The sequence below is a fragment of the Callospermophilus lateralis genome, chromosome 1, assembly GCF_048772815.1.
Source record: "Callospermophilus lateralis isolate mCalLat2 chromosome 1, mCalLat2.hap1, whole genome shotgun sequence".
Classification (NCBI taxonomy): Eukaryota; Metazoa; Chordata; class Mammalia; order Rodentia; family Sciuridae; genus Callospermophilus; species Callospermophilus lateralis.
The window spans coordinates 56,917,600-56,929,064 of record NC_135305.1 but is presented as its reverse complement, the minus strand read 5'-3'; the positions used below and the strand labels follow the sequence as shown (position 1 = coordinate 56,929,064).

At 35.5% G+C, this 11,465-nt stretch overlaps 1 non-coding gene across 1 annotated transcript; it reads right to left on the bottom strand.

Annotated features, from left to right (window-relative positions):
• Positions 1–10,064: 10,064 nt before the first annotated feature.
• Positions 10,065–10,137, bottom strand: Trnav-cac (transfer RNA valine (anticodon CAC)). The gene has a single exon. It is a non-coding gene; the product is annotated as a tRNA-Val (tRNA).
• Positions 10,138–11,465: the final 1,328 nt, after the last annotated feature.

Below are 11,465 nucleotides of genomic sequence, written 5' to 3'. Positions count from 1 at the left end.
ATTGGAAAAGCAATCTGAAACAGAAGCTCATTCTTAAAAGAAAAACAAACCCCAAAAGCAGGGTTGAGCCTGATTAGGAAAAAAACATTAAAGTAAAATATATACATTTTTAAAAAGATAAATTGAAGAGTAGATATGAAAAAGGATATAGAGGGCTGGGGCTGGGGCTCAGTGGCTGAGCACTTGCCTCACATGCCTGAGGCACTGGGTTCAATCCTCAGCACCACATACAAAAATAAATAAATAAAACAAGGATATTGTGTCCATCTACAACTAAAAAAAAAATTTTAAAAGAAAGAAAGAAAAAGGGTATAGAAGCTGTTGAGGAACAACTTTGTGCAACTTTGGGCAACTTTGTGGGAATAAAATTATAAATTTATTTATAATTATAAAATTATAAAATCCTTAGAGAAGTGGTAATTTTCCAGCAAAATATAATTAGAAAAGTTAGCCTAACGATGAAAACCAAAACAGACCAATAATCATACAAGATAACAAAAGATATACCTTCTAGAAAACTACAGGGCCAGATGGTTTTACAGATAGAGTTAATCTTAAAATACTGATAAACCATGTTATTTAGTGTACTTTTGCTCATAAAAATGTATTAATCTCCATTTTATGTGGTAAGTAACACTCTACTGACAAAACCCAAAACCCAATAGAGTTCAAACAAGAAAGTCAGTCTTGCCTATCAACATAGATACAAAATAACAAATAAGCTACTAGTTAATCCAGAAATACAAGAAAAGAGCAATAATTTGAGCTTATCCTAGATATGCAAGGACATTTCATTGTTAGTCTTTCCAAGATGATTCATTACACCAAAAACTTGAGGTGAAAAATGAATATTATCATGACACAGTGCTCCAGATTAAACACCACTGAATAATAAACTTGGAATCTGAATCTGAACCTAGATAGTCTGGTTCCAGGAATTGGACATTATTCTCAATTGCCCTCATGTCATTCAATGATGAGGAAAATATCTTTTTTTGTTGTTGTTATTTTTGTACCAGGGATTAAATCCAGGGTGTTTAACCACTGGGACACATCCCCAGCACAATTTTATATTTTATTTAGAGACAGGGTCTTGCTGAGCCGCTAAGGGCCTCACTAAGTTGCTAAGGCTCGATTTGAACTCGCAATCTTCCTCCCTCAGCCTCCTGAGCTTCTGGGATTACAGGTGTGTGCCACCACACCCGGCAAGAAACATATCTTTGCAAACTATATGGCCACCAATTATACCACCAATACATAATGAATTCTATATTAATGATAATAATAGTATTTGTGATGATAACAAAACACAAGCAGCCAATAAAACATTCACAAAGGATATGAATTGTTAATTCCCAAAAGAAGAAATTATTGTGGCCAATAATGATAAAATATTCACCCTACTGAGCAAATAAAAATAACAGCAGCAGGCAAATGACAAAGAAAAACAAACTCTATTGCTTTCAAAGAGGTGGAAAAATAATCAAACTCAAACACTGTTGCCAGACATTTGGGGCTTGTCGCACTTTAAAATCTGAGCATTAAAAAAAATGCTGAAGACTATAGTGTACACATATCCTTTCACCCAGCAATCTCACTTTTAAGAATTTAAATAGTAAATAATAACAGCTCTGATATTAAGATATCAAAGAAAACACATTTGAATGTAAGACTACTGTGTAAGAATTTTTCAATAAATATTACATTGTTTCAGTGGCAATTAGTAATGGTATATCCATTCCAAGGAATATTATATATAGTTATTAAAAAGAAAAAAGTAACATTTATAGTTTTTAAATTTGTTTTGTGTTTTTTTTAGAGAATCAATCATGTATTGTTTAGCAAGAAGACGTTTGACAAAAATGTATAGACTATCTCCTCATTTTAAATAATCAAACATCCAGGTGTGGTGGCACATGCCTGTAATCCCAGTAAATAGGAGGCTGAGTCAAGAGGATCACAAGTGCAAGGGCAGCTTCAGCTTTTTAGTGAGACCCTACGCAGCTTAGTGATATCCTGCCTCAAAATTTAAAAAAATAAATAAAAAGGGCTGGGGATGTAGCTCATGGTAAAGAGCCCTAGGTTTAGTCCTTGGTACAAAAACAAACAAGGAAACATAGTTTTTGCTTTTTATCAGTGCACTGATTAAAGGCTATTAATGCCATTAATATTGGTTTTCTCTTGGCATGAAATAAAATATTTAGAGGAAAATACTCTTATCCTTTCTTCTCTCTTTCTCTAGATAGTCAGGCATATATAGATTGTTCCATTGGAAAAAATTAATCTGAAAGTAGATGGTCATATATGCAAAGAATATCTTTGGAAGATACAAAAACATGGGTTGGAATTTGAGTATGGGTAGGGAAAGAAACTTTTTTCCCCTATACCCCTGCTTTAATTTGCTTTTTAAACAAGGAACATGTATTCATTTTTTAAAAAAACTTGCTAAATAAATTTCAATGATTAAAAGCCTTAATGTAACCTTTCAAGGAGCATTTAAATTCCCATGAACAATTCTGAACTTTTTATCTAAGAAGAATCCATCTATTCAAATAGAACATCAGCGCCAATAAGAGAATTTTCTCAAGACACGCCATAGAGACCCACTGAAGAGGTCTGCCTAAGTCTTCAAATATTTCCTGTCTCACTTACAGAGCTTCAGTTCTTGAATTTAAAAGCTTTGCTGTCAGGATTCGATGGAAGTGGGAGGGACACATTTATTCTTAGGGTAATAATCCATGAGATGTGGAGGGAATAGATTGGTAAACACATCAGATACTTCTATTAATACTAATCATATCCTTTTACCATATGTTATTTTTGTATTAGACTGATTCATAGACCAAACCTCTATGTATCAAAATTATTTGCTGTGTTTCAATCTCAAGGATATTTAAAATTGGTGATTGAGTTATACAAAGATACTATGAAAAGCCTTTCATAGCTCGCTAACTTTGTTTTGCTAGCAAAAGGTTGAGCTTGATCATATAAAGCAAAAGGAAGTAACCTGGCAAGAATAAAAGTTCTGCTCTTAGGCTACAGGCAAGTCCGGCAGGCAGAAATTATGGTATTAATAAAAGAATAATCATTTACTATATATGAACTGGTTGGATGTGGGGGAGCACAAAGAAACGAAGTTTAACCTTTAGAAATCCTAAAGTTCCATTTTTTTTCACTTCATATTGACTTATAAGTCACTCATCAAATAAATACAATTGGAGGTAAAAAAAAGATTAGATACAAGTTGAATGTGAGGTTGAGTAGGAAATTTTAATTGGGGAATAATCATTCTTACAGATATGGATGACGCTTACAAGTGAAGTTTTTCACTTCCTTTCTCTCTTCCTTCTCACCTCCTAACACGAAGTGATAATTGCTTTAAAGCAAAATAGTTCTGAATATACTGATAGGTATTTTTTTTCCCAAGGACTATAAGTAGCAAATTTCAACACCTGATGAATCATGTTATTTCTCATTTCACTTAACAAATTCTAATAGGCAGCGAAAAATCTCCTGCAGGGTATGCATTTATCTCAGCACAAAATGTTTGAGCTTGAAATTTGGCCCAGAAAATGGAGCAGAAAGATCAGGAAACGGAAATTATTTAACTGTCATCACGAATAATATTCTGTTCTTTTGGACCTGAAAAACAGCATTTTTACCATAAACACCTATAGTTTCTTCTGAAGAAAAAATAAATTATCAAAACATCAGATGTCCAAATAAAAAGTAGACAAACATTAAGTCTCCTAAATAAACTCATTGTGAGAGAGTTAAAAAAAAAAAACATGAAAAGAATACTACATGAGGGATTTTTATGGAACTGGAATAAACACTTGCAACATTCACAAAATGGACAGAAGATAATTGTGGTCAATTATATTATACTCCTACTCCTGAGAAAATATCTCACAGTCCAGGAAATGAGTTCTGAGATCCTTCCTGTGTGTGGTAGTATGTCCCAGTGAGCTTTAGTGTCTATTAAATGCCCTACTTCCCACAATCTAAGAGCGAATGTGGATTTTTTAGTACCACATCTTCTGTTCCAAAATGGACTTAAGATGGCTTTAAAAGACATGTAAACTACAACAAGACCTCATAAATTAAGTGTGAGTAAACAAGAAAGGAAAATATGGATAGGAACAGAAAAAAATAAGTCCCCAAAAGATCTATTGCAATAACCTCACTTTTGCTATTCGTGGGCCACAGATTTGATGCTACATTTCTAGCAGGAACTGAGAAAAGGAAGATATCCAACTCTAACACTATTTTTTTTTTTGAGAGAGAGAGAATTTTTAATATTTATTTTTTTTAGTTATGGGCGGATACAAACTCTAGTATATCCCTGTAAATGGAAAATCTCATGGTGAACCTGAAGTGTGGGCTTAAGTTGTTTAATTTGTAATAGTAGTCAAGGTATCAGTAGCAGTTAGAGTAGACTTAACTCAGAATGTTTACTGTAATTCCACATACTCTTGAGTATATCACGTATATTAAATAATTTAATCCTCGAAAAATCTAAGTAGATAATACAAGTACCAGCTTTTAAAGATTAGGAAACCGAGGAATAAAGATAGATGTAGCTTGCTCCTAATAAACTGAGATGTTATGAAATATGTACTTAGATAATTAGAATATAAAAACTATATGCTTATAGCTTTTGTATGTTCACCTATCTCAAACAAATTCAATTAAATACAAACAAAAGCTATTAAGCAAGCCAAGCTAACAACTTTGATTTCATATGACAAATCTTACTGTTTGAAACTAAGTCCTACTTGCAACGTTAATATGGAATTGGGTGCTGAGATGAAAGTTCATTTAAGTTTGGCATGCTAATGTTTGATGACTCAATTTTCCATTTCCCTCTAATTGGACTACTGGGACACCTAGCTCACATGGCCTGTCGAGAGTGTGTTTGGCCTTCGTTTGGTGAGAAAAACACCCTTAGTGTATCAAGCCCACCAGTGTTTTCTCAGCACTTGGCAACAATTCAAGAAGTATCACTTGGCATCAACTCTACTGGAGGCACAAACATGATCTCAGGCAGGGAAGCTGTGGACCAGTTTTAATTACAAGATGCAAATGATCCAAAGTATGCTTATATTAATTTATTTTCTAGAATGTCATGTAAATAAAAACACAGAGTTTATTCTTATGAATCACTCAAGTCACCCTTTGGGGGAAATACACTTTTCTTTGGAGAACTTGATAATATTCTTCATTTCAAAAATAGACTGCTCAGGTGTTGCTAATCTTCATACTGAAAGCTGTTTATTTTTCAGGCAATGGGGGCCAATATAGAGGACAGTATGGAATTCAACTAAAAATGGTTTTGGAAACTCTTCTATGAAAAAAGACAATGATCCTGAGAATATAACTACAATGTCACACCAAGAGTTATTTAAGTAAAAATAGTCCTGATGTTCTGGTTTTATTGAGGTTATTCTTTTTTAAGTGCTGATGCTCAAACTCAGGGCTTGCACATGCTAGGCAAGCACTCTACCCCCAAGGCTCACCCCAGCTCTTATTTGAAAGTATATTTTTAAGTAAAGAGAAGTCACATTCTGGGGAAAGGAGTTTGTTCACATACCTGAATTCATCAATTATACGTTGTGGCTACAGGGCTTCAACAAGGTCCATGGTCTTCAATATCAGAAAACTCTTGTATAGAAAGCTAAAGAGCCTCCTAAGAACATGAACCTGAACAGAAACACTACACTCTACTCACAGATGGGAATAATCTTAAGAAGTATGTGATCCAGTAATGTATATTTACATAATGTCCATTAGCTTAGAAAGATCTTAAAATTTCATTGTTATTTCCATTTGTTTCCACTGGTAGTGCTACCAGTTAGGATGCTTTTGAACTGACTTAAGTGATAATAAAATGCATTATGTCATATAATAAAAGGCTACTGGGTTGGCTGATTTAACAACTCAAATTAGTCCCATCTCACTGTTTGCCTTTCACAGCGTGGATTTCTTTCTACAAGTTTCCCCAGCACACAGAATCATCATTACCAGTAATAACAAGGCACAGTGTCCTCATTTATACCCAGCAGAGAGCAAATTAGTTTCTTCCCCAATTATTCAAAAACTTGCTTAACAAAACTGTTTGGATGTTCAATTTTAAATTGTGTTTGCATGATGTAAACCTGTTCTCCACCTTCTTCAGGTTCCCCTTCAAACTTTCAATAAAGTGTACTATTACACACACACACACACACACACACCAAAAAAAAGAAGGGGGGAAAAAGAGAAAATGCCTTTCTTTTAATCTGATTGGCTAAACAGATCCCATTGCCCACAGAGTAGCATGAGCTGATGATGGCTTAAACCAGGTAACTTTCTCCAATTCAGGCAAGAGATATGAGATCACTACTATTGCCACAGTCTAGTTAAAGCCCATTCAGGATGAGGCTGGAGTAACCTTCCCCTCCGACCCATGAGCTGAACTTGGTGAATATCTCCATAAAACCCGAGTTTCACTGTGAATGTGGAAATGGGGTAGACAACCAACAGATCCTATAGCAATAAAAGTGTTGGAACTGGGGATGTAGTGCAGTGGTAGAATACATGCTTAGCAGGTCAAGGCCCTGGGTTCAATTTCCAACACCAAAAAAAAAAAAAAAAAAAACCTTTTCTCGAGCATATCAAGGCTAACTATTTTGTACTGTATGCTGACGTATCGTGGATAGGATTCAGGGGCCAATAGTACCTCCATACTCAATGAAACTCTGCTATGATGTACTTAGGGACACTGTTCTTAGACAATGTTTATATTTTTAAGGGTCAAACATCATTTACTATAAATAAATCATATAAACCATAACAGTTTTCACTAATTAAAATCACAGCTGCTTAGAATCAAGCGCAAAGAAAAAATGACTAGTTCCTTTTCTCCATATTTCACTATCAGGTCTTTCTATACCTTCGATTTCACTCACAGAATGGTTTGAGTTAGTAAGAACAATTCATGTATTCAATTAACATTTTTTTCTTAGCATCCAACTGCCTGCTGTGTGATATAAAATGAGTGAACAGGCAAAAGATGTATCTTTTTGTTTGTCTGTCTTTTTTTGGTACTTGGGATTGAACCCAGGGGCACTTTACCACTGAACTACATCCCCAGCCCTTTCTATTTTTTATTTTGAAACAGGGCCTCACTAAGTTGCTGAGGTGGGCCTCAAACTTGGATCCTCCTGCCTCTGCACCTCGAGTCACTGGGATTGCAGGCATGCCCCATCACACTTAGGCAAAGGACACTTCTATGTCTTCACTCCATGTTCTGTAAATTCTTTCTTTACAAAACACCAAGGTTAACATTAAACTCAGGAGAAAGATAAGCTAATAAATTGGCCAACTTCTGATTTAATCAGGAAGACTTCTTGGATGAGCTAGACTCTGAATTAGAGACAAGATGGAGGGAAGATATTTCAGATATGTAGGCTCCTGTGGACAAAGAGGGCTAAGCAGGCTGGTGACTCTGGGAATGCTGTGGGGATGGGGGAGGATAGAAGGCGGACTGTAGGACTAGTGTGCTGATAACTGAGGTTTGAGTCTGAATAAGTTGGTAATGAAAGACTTAATGTAGGAGATAAGAATACAACTAACATGTGCTGGTTTTCTAAAATGTTCCAGACACTGTGCTGGGTGCTTTATATATTTGCCTTATTTAATCTTCTTAAGAACCTAACAAAGAAAGTCTAACAGCATTCAGAATTGATAACAGTCTATAAAAGGGTGACCTGAGAGAAGGTGTTGCAATAACCTAAGGAGGTTACTTTATGCTAGATTAATTGCTGAAACAGATCTGCTTCCAGCCCAAATACAGAAGATGAAACTTCAGGAGTTGGTTATCCACGTTAGCAAAGATAGTGACTAAGCCAAGTAACATGTGAAAGATATTTTTATATATATAGCCCCGTGGGTAAAATTTTACAGGACTTTTATTTAGGAATAGCCAAATTTTGAGTTTTCTTAAAAAGTTCTTAGTTTCCAACTTACTTGGAATTGTTCTACCTTGGAAAAGGATTAAGTAATATATTCCTTTTTCTTCTATACTTTAATGATGTAAGAAAGATATTTTAAAATATGAATTATCTTTGGAGTTTGAACAAATTCAGTATTGTTCAAGGTCATCTGGTAAAAAAACAAACCAGAGTATGTCTATCCACATGAAAATACAATTCTCAGTAGCATACCATGAAACAGCTTTAAATAGCATTCAACACACATTCTGAAGTCCCATCTTTCTTTTTTTCTTTCCTTTTTTTTTCCTTAATGGTTCTAGGGATTAAACCCAAGGCTCTGTGCATTCTAGGCAAATGCTCTTCCACAGAGCTACATCCCCATTTTCTTTTGATTACATGTTACACTGACACTGGTTTACGGTTCTCAGTAGGGAATTTCAGGACAGAGATCCTATCATCTCTTCAGAAAACTTCTTTAGTGATTTAAATTAATTGAAGATGGTGTATGGTAAATGGTTGTTGAATGGCAACTCTTCTTTTTTATTAATGGCTTTAAGTTCTTTAATATCCTGAGTGTTATCAGTAATACTTAATAAAAAGCATAGCTATGAAGATTAAACATAATTATGGATACAAAACACTATAACAATAGTATTTATTTTATTAAATAAATTAAGTTACAACTCTGCAAAGATTTTAGCTGGAATGCTGTTGAGCACCTTGTCTGTCAACAAGGCAGACATTAATCATTTACACTGAGTATTTGATTTTAAGCAAAAGTCCTCTCCTAAGATATTCTATAATCCATGTCTTGTAAAAAATTCAGACTGGCAATCCTCAAAAGACTCCTTTTTCCCCTGAAATAAAGTATGATGATAATGAAAAGTTGCACGCCCTCCACCCTCGAAAAAAGAATTTGAGAAACTAATACATGCTTTCTAGAATAGCAGTGTCCTCTCCCCATAGCTGTTGACATTCCTTTGGGCAAAGAAACAACTATTTCATTGGACTTCTGCCTCGTATCCACTCTGTACAGAGCAAGTCAATGACCATATAACTCCCAAATGTCTTAAGTAAATTTTAGACTGAAAACAACGACAATGTTAAGAATATAAAACACCAGAAAGGATTCCACTGGGGGAAGAACTGGAGCACACACTCACACAAAAGAATGATAGGGGTAGCTAACAACTATGGCTTCAGTCTCAGCATGAAGTTTGAGGGTTGGAGGGAATAAAAAAATTCAGAGATGCCACCATTTTAGAGCTCCTAGCAACTTTCCCTACAATGAATCCTAAAAGCAGTGTTCTCTCAGATACAGGTATCTTCAAACCTCCACACTTCTCAGGTGCCATACAAGAAAGTAATAATCAAATATTGTCTACAAGAGCTACTATGGTGCCAAAGAACCATGAATAACTATAGAGTGAGCTCAAAGATCAATATTGTCTTCCATATAGCTCTGGGCCATACAAAATCCCTACCCATAACCTTTCCCTCAATCCTGACCAATGCGCACAGCAAAAGAGGACAAAGACAAAAGGAGGAATCAGAAAGCTTTGGTATCACGTCCCTGAAAGTGGCAGCTTTTCTACCACTCACAAATGAAGTGGGCAACAAATTAAATTGCACTTTTAAAAAATCAAGTGTTAAAATGCAAGTAAAATATCTAGTAAAAGCTAGATATTTTAAAAGCTAGATATTTTATTATATATTAGAATGATTCTCTGAAGACTATCATTGGGTTTTAAAGATTTCACTGAGGGGCTTCCTCTTCTCTCTCCCTTCACACCCAGGGTGGTTGTTACACCTTTCAATTCTTCAGATAAGGATCCAGAAGAGGGTAGCTGTTAAGAACTCAAATCCTGGACTCATACAGTCATGAGATTGACTCCAAGTACAAATGCTTATACTTAGCTGGTGATTAATTCCTCAACCTCTCCATGCCTCAGTTTCCACAAGGTAAATAAATATGTGAGTACCTGCCTGGTAGATTTGCTGGGAGTATTGTTGAACCAAGTATTTGGCATGTAAAGATTCAATAAATGCCACCCATCTATAATAAGCATATTCCCTTTTTTTTTTTTTTTGTGGTGCTGGGGATTGAACCCAGGGCCTTGTGCATGTGAGGCAAGCACTCTACCAACTGAGCTACATCCCCTGCCCCAGCATATTCCCTTTTGACAGAGTAATCACCTTGCCTTAAAATGATACACCAGCATTGGAGATGCAAAGGAAAGATATACAATGGGCCCCTATCAGGAATTGCTGGATGACTTAAATCTTACTGGAAGTGAAGATAGAAAATGACAGCCCCATTTCCCCAATAAGGGCAGAGAGGACACAGTTTTCCCACAGCTGCAATTGCTTGAAATGGATGTTTGTGAGAACCATAGATTAAGGTTTTTGCTTTTAACTTTTAAAGCTCTTGAAGGACTGCTTCCAAGTGAGCTTTAGGAACTGTGGACTGGCCCTTGCCTTCAGGGTTTTGGGGGAAGGGAGCTTTGGACTTTGGGGCTTAGTAAGAACATTAAAGGGATCTCACATCCCTCTCCTTACGCAGCCCCCAGGCGGGAGGATCATCTCTCATTTTAAAGAGCTTTCATTTTTCAGGGGCCCATGGCTCCTCAGATCCATTTTATATTTGAGTTTTATACTGCTGTTTGTTTGTTTGGGTGGGCAGTCTACATTTATCTTTTTTTTATAGTTTCCCTTTAATCTCTCTTTTCAGGTATTATTTTTGGAGGAATGCACTTTGGGTTTAAAACTCAGTTAATATGCATTAAAGACAAAACTGCTGTAAATTCTTAAGACTGGTGGATAATACATCACCAATCTATTTCTAAATGTCCTTTAAAAGACTATTTCTGAAAATATTTTCAAATGTTAAAGATACTGCTCTACAACATGTATTTTGGACATTTAACGAATGTAATTTGAGAAATGACCACATGTGAAATGTTTTTATTCAGTACCTTTATTTTGTTTATTTTTATGTGGTGCTAAGAAGTGAACCCAGAGCCTCACACATGCTATACAAGTGCTCTACCACTGAGCCACAACCCCAGTTCTTATAGAATATTTTTAAAGCCTTTTTTTAAAAATCTGAGTTTCTCTGAATAAACTTTTATTGTGGAAAGATCAAAGAAACAAATTATTATGGGGGAAACTGAGGTTCCAGGATAGTAACAGAATCACCCAAGGTCTTTAACACATTGTAGGCAGTCTAGACATAGAGTCACTGCAGGATCCTATGTGGGCATCAGAATGAGAAGTTTTTTTCAGACATAGAGGTTTTCCTACCCCTATGATGTTAGAGTCTACTTCAGGAATGTGGGATAGAATAACTAGAGATATCTAGGAATATTCATTTGGGGATATGTTCCAAGATTTCTAATGAATGTCTGAAACCATGAATAGTACTGGACCCAATATAAAAGCCCTATGACATTCCAACAGTCAATCTGATAACCAAGGTAGCTCCTAAGT